The sequence below is a fragment of the Vigna angularis genome, chromosome 1, assembly GCF_016808095.1.
Source record: "Vigna angularis cultivar LongXiaoDou No.4 chromosome 1, ASM1680809v1, whole genome shotgun sequence".
Classification (NCBI taxonomy): domain Eukaryota; kingdom Viridiplantae; phylum Streptophyta; class Magnoliopsida; order Fabales; family Fabaceae; genus Vigna; species Vigna angularis.
This window is the reverse complement of record NC_068970.1, coordinates 11643047-11651821: the sequence shown is the minus strand read 5'-3', so window position 1 is coordinate 11651821 and position 8775 is coordinate 11643047. Positions and strand designations below refer to the sequence as shown.

Here is an 8775-nt window from a genome sequence, read left to right as displayed (position 1 = left end):
AATTCAAGATATTTTAGGGTAATATTAGGATTGTGCATAGGGCTAAATCCCTTTGCCCCAGTAAGTTTAGGGAACTAATTTAATAGAGATTCCTTCGAATGTGATAAAGATCTTTTAGTTGAAGAACTTTAAATAGAGAATTTAAATAGAAGTAATTCTTGCAGTTTTCTATGTTCCTGTTGTAGCCTTCCCATCCTATAAGACCTGTTGTAGAGAGCTGTGATGAATAATCAAAAAATGATGATTTACTTCAAAGTTGACGTACTCATGTGCAAAAATTTGAAATTCCTTCATAAGAATCGTTAATAATCATGAAGTGCTAAGACTTGTTTTCGTAAAAAGGCATTACCCCCCCTCTCTCTCTCTCTCATATATATATATATATATGTTACTTATTTTCCTTTTAAATATTATTTAAACCTATTTAACTAGTTTTATGTAAAATTTGTTTTTAACACCCGTAGCCTGTTGAAAGACATCCATTACACTGTTCACTATAAAAGATTTCTTTTTCATTTCATCCTCAACAATTTTCATTTCTCTCTTGAAATTCTTGGGATTCTTACACGGTCCATTCTTTCTGTTTACTTCCTTCTTATCTTCAGTCACTCTCACAGACTACTATCATTGATGTAAGAATAGATCAAACAGCGAGTGAGTGGAAGTCGGTGGGGAGATGCTAGTGATGGTTTCACAATTGATAAGGTACAACTATATTTTATTTAATGAATTGTTTATATAATTATTCGTTTTCAGATTTCTTGAGGCTGAAGTTAAGAGCTATATTTTAAAGATTGGTTTTTGCTAATTTCCTGTGATTAAATTCAAAGAAACTGAGTATATCTTTTTCTGGTTGTTATTCTTTTTCAAAAATTTATTAACTGTTTCTTTTTCTCTTGACTGTATAAACTTTAAATTTCTTTTGTTAAAAGGCAAGATCAGCCACTTCCATCTTGATGGTTCTATTGTTCTCTCTCATTGCTGGAAGACTAAACATAGAGAAATGGTAAGCGAGTAAAGGAAAAATCCAAGGTGCGTAGCATAATTAACTAACCATAATTTACGTTCAAATCCATAAATACCCTTCTTTATTTTTATCTTTCCCTCACAATTTATCTCCGGTTACTCTTCTTTCACAGATCTAATTTATTTTTCTGTTCTCCTCGACCCCTTTCCTAATTTATTTATTTTATTTTATGCATTTTCTTGCAAATCTTGAGTTTATTAGTTTAGGTTATTGCAGTTTAGACTTCTAATTTATTTTCTTGAACTTCTATTTCATTCTATTACGTGTCTAAACTTCTTGCAATTTAGAAATTCTACTGGATTTGGCTGCAGGTGCGGTGAGAAGCAATAAATAAAAAGGAAACAAAAGTGGGTTGAATTTTATTTCGTGTCTAAATTTGAGTTAGTAGTGTGGCTTGAATTTTATGACTTAGTTTTCAATTCTTGATCTTAGGATTGGGTTACAGAGAAGAACCATTGTGTTGAAAAGAATACATCAGGAATGAGAAGTGGAATAAACATTTATGTTCTTCAGGCAAGTTTATTTTTAAAGCACATTTATGTTTCTTTATAACTTTTTGGTGTTTATATTATGTTGCTCCTGTCAGTTTAATTCCTAAGATGTGACAAATATGTATTACATGTGTTAGAAACTCAGGATTATTCATTCTAACTAATTGACTTTTTAACTGTCTATTTTTGTTTATTTTGTAATTTCTTGATTGCTTTTTCAATTATTGTATTTTATTATTTCTTATGATCTAGGTCGATTAATTATAGTTAATTGATGGGCCTTACAAGGAAACTAAGAATTGAAGTGGGTGCAGGGTGTGCAAATGGTGGGTGGTGGGCAACTTCGGAAACAGTGGATTGTAACAATGGATGGAGTTCCGGTGAAACCCTTTGTTTTTTTATCTCTGCTTTCATTATTTTGCTTGCCCTTATCTTTCAAAATAAACTTGTGGAATGGGTGTTGGGTTGTTGGACAGATGACTCTGATTATCTTCTACTCCTCATGCAGTGAAGATGTCTATTGAATCGTGCATGCAGTAGGCGTAGATTATTTAACTTACTGCAAAACTTTATGTTTTATTATATTCTCATCTACTATTTTTCTTGTCTGCTCAAGTGTCTTTAGTCTCTCTTATTGGTTGTAGGAAGGTACATTGTTCACTGGACAATTATGGTCAGAGAATCTGTTATGGAAATTTCTCCATTGGTTTTTTAATTCCTGAATTTGTTTATTCATCTTATCATCTAGGTCCCTCATCTTTTACCCAAATTGATTATAGTTTTATTGAATACATGGGCTTTACATGAAAACGTATTGGTTGTAGGAAGGTACATGTGTAAGTCATGGTGTTTGTCTAACCTTGAGCAATACTTGATCGCAGAACCTTATGATGATCGAGCCTACTATTGAATTTTCTCAATTAGTATTTCGGTTCCTAAATTTCTTTATTGATCTTATGGTTTTGGGTCTTTCATCTTCTATCAAAATTTCTTGAATGAATGTAGTGTTGGTCCTTCATCATCTACCCAATTTGATTAACGTTTTTCTGAATTGATGGGCAAATGGTGGGTTTGGGTAGGTTTCGGTAATGGTGGATGGAAATCTGGTGAACCTTAGGTTTTTATTATTTTTGAATTCATTATGTTCATTGCCGTTATTCTTTAAACTAAACTTGTGGAGTGGGAGATTTTAAAAGTATACTTGGGATTATCAGAATTGTGGTGCTTAAATGCTGACTAGAGGAGAAAACTATTATTGTGCTTTACATGGTACGATCCATTACGATTAACATTAGGATAAAATTGTTTTATAGTGGGTAATAAAAGTAATTAGATACACTGGTTTTAGTTGTTCAAACCTTGTTGTATCAGTTTTGGAAGTTTTGAAAATGTTATATTTTGTTTTGGACCAATCTGAATATGCTGGAATACTTACATTTTGTACTCAATCTTCCTGTTGATTGTTGCATCTTAATTAAATATAAATAGTAAAGTGGTAGGAAGAAGGAGTACAAATGTCCTATGTATTTTGAACGTTGAGCCTAGTCTAAATGGATATTACAGTTGTAAATGGATCTATTTTACTGCATGGGTGGTCGTGAACTGGTACATGTTAGTAACTCACGGCTATCATGTACTATATCTGATATATGCATTATAGTTCTAAAAATAGTTAACTGAACTATTGTAGTGTAACTGAACTAAAAAAATAGTTCAGTTTATTTTATTTGAAAAAAATTTTAGTTTAGTTCAATTACTCTAACTATTTTATAGTTAACTATATTTGTAATTAAGTAGAGTACAGTACACTTTGCCCACCCCTAGCTGCTACAGCCTTTTTGATGATGTTGCCTTTTTGATGATGTTGCCTTTTTGATGATGTTGCCTCTTTGTAGTTCCAACCTCCTTTCACGTGCGCAGTGCCTTTGGTTTAGCCTTCTTCTCTGTGTTGTACCATCTTCAAGCTAGGTAACATTGACTCTTTTCCCAGAATCCTTTTCAACGACATGCCTTTTTGTAATGTTAGATTAGATTGAAAGTTTTTCCTTTTTTTATTACAATAAGCTTTCAAGGATTGAGCTTGGTTACAAATTTTGGTATCTCTTAAGATTCCTTTTATTCACAATGCAAATTTCTGATGCTTATATGAGTTATTGCTTACAAATAGGTTTTTGAGCCTTGGATAGAGTTGACAGCCTACATATATATTGTTTTATGCACACTATAAAACTGAGATGATAATGTCCCTCAAGTTTTAAATCTGAGTAAATATTGTGCCTCCAATTTTATGAATTATTTATGAATTCTTGATCTTAGGATTAGATTATTGAGAAGAATCATTGTGGTGAGAAGAATCAAAAAGGAAAGAGAAGAGTGGAACAAAGAATTGTGTTCGTTCTGCCGGCAAGTTAGTTTTTAAAACACATTTATGTTTCTCTCTATAACTTTTTTATGTTTATATTATGTTATGATAAATGTTTATTACATGTGTTAGAAATTCAGGATTACTCATTCTAACTAATTGACTTTTTAACTATTTATTTTGGTTTTTTACCCTGTTGAAGTTTTAGTTGTTTATTGTGCTATTACACCCTTCTTAACAATGTCGCCTCTTTGCATTTCCAACCTCGTTGTATTTGTAGTCTCGTTGGTGTGGCCTTCCATCTTTAAACCAAGTAACATTGACTCCTCTTGCCACAATTGTTTTCAAAGACCTGCTTGTTTTTTTGTAATTTTGTGTCGGATTGAAAATTTGTCCTATTTGATTACTGTAGGCTTTCAGAGATTGAGTTTGGTCACAGATTTTGGTTATGATTAAGATTGTTTTTATTCACAATGCAAATTTCAGATGATTTTGTGAGTTACTGCTTATAAATATGTTTTCGAACTTTATATTGACTTGACAACCTACATATATATATGGTTTTATCACACTATAAAACTAAGATTAGAGTGTCCCTCCAATTTTAAATCTGAGTTAATATTGTGCCTCAAATTTTGAAAGCCCTATAAAATTCATTTTATTCAGAGTGCGAATTTTAGATGCTTACATTTGAGTTGTTGCTTATAATATAGTTGCAAGATGAATGCTTTATTCCGTGTGGCTATTTCTTGAGCCCAAAAGATGTATTAAGAGGATGCATGTGAAATGATAGTTGTGTAACATTTGTGTGCATCCAGATTGAGACTCAGGGAGCACAATTTGACATATTTAATCATAGTCAAGATAATGAATGAGTATATTCGAGTAAACACTTTGAATCATTTTTTGCAATGAAATTTTTTAATTACCATAGGAAACAATGACAGTTTTTGAGCCTCTTTTTGTGTGGAATTGACGGGTTACAATTGTGCTTTATACTGAATTTTGGGTAACAAAGATTGCTTTTGAGCTTCGTATGATTTTGACATCATGTTGATATATTATTTTATTCACTCTATGTGTGGTTGCAATTTGGAAAGCCCTATAACTTGAGTTGGGCATACACCCTAAATGGAAATGGAGTTGTCGAATAGCTTTTTGATATTTTTGGTTCACAATGCAAGTTTCGGAAGGCTATATTTTGATTTGTCCCACATGGAATTCTCGAATTGCACTTTGATTTTCTTGTATCACTGTGCAAATTGGATATGGTATATTTTGAGTTGTCCCATCATAAATAGATTTGTCCAATTGCAAGACAGTGGATGAGTATATATGAGTTAACACTTTGAATCGTTTTCTGCGATGATAATAATTATCAGTGGAAAAAATGACGGTTTGGGTGGAATTGACGGATTATAATTGGGCTTTATATTTAATTTATGGACGACAAAGATTGCTTTTGAGCTTTGTATGAATTTGACAGTTTACAGATATATTGTTTTATTCACTCTATATATCCGAGTTGATGGTGTGGTTGCAATTTTGAAAGTCTTATAACTTGAGGTGGGCCTACACCCTAAATGGAACTGTCGAATTGCACTTTGATTGTTTTTGGTTCACAGTGCAAGTTCTATAAGGGTATATTTTGAGTTGTCCCAAATGGAATTCTCGAATTGCACTTTGATTTTCTTGTTTCACTTTGCTAATTCCATATGGGTATATTTTGAGTTGTCCCATGATAAATAGATTTGTAAAAGTGCAACATAGTGGCTTAGTATATCTCAGTTCACACTTTGAATTGTTTTCTGTGATGAAAATTTTTAATTGTCATATGAAACAATGACGGTTTGTGAGCTTTATCTTGTGTGGAATTGACGAAATTGGGCTTTGTATTGAACTTATGGGTAACAAAGATTGCTTTTGAGTTCGTATGAATTTGACCGCTTATAGATATTTTGTTTTATTCGCTGTACAGAGTTGATGGTGTGGCTGCAATGTGGAGAGTCTTATAACTTTAGGTGGACATATACCCTAAATGGAACGGTCGAATAACACTTTGATTTTATAATTCATAGTGCAATTTCAATAATAGTATATTTTGAGTGGTCCCACCTGAAATTCTCGAATTGCACTTTGATTTTCTTGTTTCACTGTGCAAATTCCATATGGGTATATTTTGAGTTGTCCCATCATAAATATATTTGTATTGAGACCGTTGATGAATTCTGGACTATAATTTGACTTCATATTTATTCATTTTGTAAATATGAGTTGGGTGTGCATTCTAAATTTAGTTTACAGTTTTTGACTATTTTTGAAATTTTGGAATGGCTATATCTAAGTTGTCCCTTATAATCTTGTTGGAATATGCTATTTTTATCCAATGAGGGATTAAATGGTCATTAGTTATCAAGGATCGGCTAAATGTATTCCTTTTGAGGTGGCTGATGGGAGGCCTCCACCAACACTGACACGCTTTATGTCGGGCGAAATAACAGTAGAAGCTGTGGCACATGTGCTGCAGAAGGGGGATGAGGCGTTAAAGCAACTCAAGTACCATCTAGGAAGGGCACAGGACCAGATGACCAAATATGCGAACTGGAAAAGGAAACCAGTGACAATTAAAGTAGAGGACTGGATTTATTTGAAGATCAGACCTCTCCGGCAAGTGTCCATGCTTACCACATTACATCTGAAGCTCTGCTCACGATATTATGGGTCGTTTAAGGTGGTTAAACAGGTGGGACCAGTGGCCTTCAAACTTCAGCTTCCGGACCCAGCTAGGATACTTCCTGTGTTTCATGTATCCTAGCTAAAGCTGGCAGTTGGCACACAGCAGGTTGAAAAGGATCTACCCGAAGAGTTACAGGGAGAAGGACTGACATTTTGGCCACTAAGAGTGTTGGATAGAAGACAACAACAACGAAAGAAAGGTTTGGTGCCACAGTTGCTAATTGAGTGGCAAGAAGGAGGTGCTAAATTGGGTGTTGGAATCATATTTGAGATTTTTCAGCTCGGAGCAGCCAAAGAGCTGGAGTTTAGTTCTGCCATGGGCAGAATACTGGTATAACACCAACTATCAGGGATCGTCTAAATGTACTCCTTTTGAGGTGGTTTATGGGAGGCCTTCACCAACACTAACACGCTTTATGCCGGGTGAAACAGCAGTAGAAGTTGTGGCACAGGATCTGCAGACGAGGGATGAGGCGTTGAAGCGGCTCAGGTACCATCTAGCAGGGGTACAGGACCAGACGACCAAATATGCCAACTGGAAAAGGAAACTAGCGATGATTAAAGTAGAGGACTGGGTTTAATCGAAGATCAGACCTCACCAACAAGCGTCCATGCTTACGAGATTACATTCGAAGCTCTCCGCACTATATTATGGGCTGTTTAAGGTGGTTAAACAAGTGGGACCGGTGCCTTCAAACTTCAGCCTTCGGACACAGCTAGGATACTTCCTGTGTTTCATGTATCCTAGCTAAAGCCGGCAGTTGGTACACAGCAGGTTGAAAAGGATCTACCCGAAGAGTTACAGGGAGAAGGACCAACATTTTGGCCACTAAGAGTGCTGGATAGAAGACAACAACAACAAAAGGAAGGTTTGGTGCCACAGGTGCTAATTGAGTGGCAAGAAGGAGGAAATGAGGGGGCAATGTGGGAGGTTGTTTTGACCATGCAAGAGCAATTTCTGGACTTCAATTTTGGGGACAAGTGGTGGCGGGTAAGATAGGATACTAAGAGTCTGTGAGAGGAGGAAAAAGAATTGATATAGTAGTTAGGAGGTTAGGGGGGTGTTGTTATGTTTGTAACTGTTAGCATCTCAGTTAACAGTCAGTTAGCGGGATGGAAGCCTTTATAAGAAGGTTGGGGAACTGTTGTAAGGGGTCAACTTTGTTAAATCTTTTGTATAGACAGGACATCTATATCCTGTGGAGGGGGAGTGCTCTTTTGGGTGGCTGTAGTGTACATTGTTTGCTCGTTATAGAAGAATACACATACTTCTTTTCTCTTCTTAGTGTTCGTTTGTGTGCTGTGAGAAGCGTTAGATAGATTTCTTGACCATGGTTTTTGTTTAAACAAGAGCAGTACTTGATCATTGGACATTATGTTCAACGAGCGTATTAAGGAAATTTTTTCATTGGTTTTTGAATTCTCAGATCTCTTTATTCGTCTTATTGTCTTGGTCCGTCATTTTCTACCCAGATTATTTATAGCAATACTTGGTTGCTGAACATTATGAAGATCGAGCCTATTGTGGAAGTTTCTCAATTAGTTTTTTGGTTACTGAATTTGTTTATTCATCTTATGGTCTTGGTCCTTCATCTTCTACCCAAATTTATTATTGTTTTCTTGAATGGACGGGGTCTTGGTCCTTCATCTTCTACCCATATTGATTATTGTTTTCTTGAATTGATGGCTTTACATGGAAAAATAGAATTGAAATGTGTTCAGGGCGAGTAAATGGTGGGTGGTGGGCAAGTTTAGGTAACAGTGGATAGAGATATGTTGAAAACGTTAGGTTTTATTATCTTTGAATTCGTTATCTTTGAACTCATCCATTAGGTTTTATTATATTTGAATTCATTTATTTGAACTCATTATTTTCATTGATTTATTCCTTGTGCTAAACTTACTTGTGGAGTGGGAGATCTTGTAAATAGGCACTCTATGAGTGAGAGGCTTTGACATTTGTGTTGTGACTTTTTGCTGTTGATTTTGACTATGTTCTTCTCCTCGTGTTGCAGTGAAGAAGATGTCTATTGGATCGTGGATGCAGTAGGTTTAGATTATTTAACTTACTACAAAGCGTCATGTATTACGTTCTCATTTACTTCTTTTTTTGTCTGCTCTAGTTGGAAGGGCTTTAGTCTCTTTTATTGGTTGTAGGA

General features: G+C 34.8%; 2 long non-coding RNA genes across 54 annotated transcripts in view; both read left to right on the top strand.

The window, feature by feature from the left end:
- The window catches only part of LOC108345672 (uncharacterized), a 33940-nt gene extending 32394 nt beyond the window's left edge, over positions 1-1546 (top strand). For 48 of the 50 annotated variants that reach the window (XR_008249063.1, XR_008249073.1, XR_008249066.1 and 45 more), the window contains 3 exons: positions 606-705; positions 933-1374; positions 1460-1546. This is a non-coding gene — a long non-coding RNA (uncharacterized LOC108345672). The remainder of the gene's footprint in view (positions 1-605; positions 706-932; positions 1375-1459) is intronic. The other 2 variants (XR_008249057.1, XR_008249071.1) reach the window with 2 other exon arrangements.
- Positions 1547-1829: 283 nt separating this feature from the next.
- Positions 1830-8042, top strand: LOC108330592 (uncharacterized). Of its 4 annotated transcripts, XR_008249107.1 has the most exons (4): positions 1830-1898; positions 3414-3486; positions 3835-3925; positions 5859-8042. It is a non-coding gene; the product is annotated as an uncharacterized LOC108330592 (long non-coding RNA). The 4 variants fall into 4 exon arrangements; XR_008249106.1 differs by having other exon boundaries at positions 3841-8042; XR_008249104.1 differs by having other exon boundaries at positions 3835-8042.
- Positions 8043-8775: the final 733 nt, after the last annotated feature.